Below are 376 nucleotides of genomic sequence, written 5' to 3' on the forward strand. Positions count from 1 at the left end.
AATTCGTCGCTATCATTGTATGTCATCCCTGATTAAAGGAAACTCCATTTGTGTTGTCACAATATTTTCATATGTCGTCGAACAGAACTGCTTTGTACACTGAGGAAAATATCATGTTATATTTATCTGTCTGAATCCTGGTAAGACCCATTTCCAGGTAGTTTGATATTTCCAAAGCGATCAAGATGTAAAAGAGTAATGATTTCATCTCTCCATTGTCAACTTAAGGATCTTGTTCATCTTGTAAAACTTTTTTTTTTCATTTCAATCATGATCATGTCAAACAAATTGTATTTATGAAGCAAATTTAATCATTTATATGAAATGGAGCCTAGAAGCTTTCGTGAAGGACACGAGGTAATGAATTTCTTAGGTC

The sequence above is a fragment of the Oratosquilla oratoria genome, chromosome 1 (genome assembly GCF_046742065.1).
Source record: "Oratosquilla oratoria isolate Oo_2021 chromosome 1, ASM4674206v1, whole genome shotgun sequence".
Taxonomy (NCBI): Eukaryota; Metazoa; Arthropoda; class Malacostraca; order Stomatopoda; family Squillidae; genus Oratosquilla; species Oratosquilla oratoria.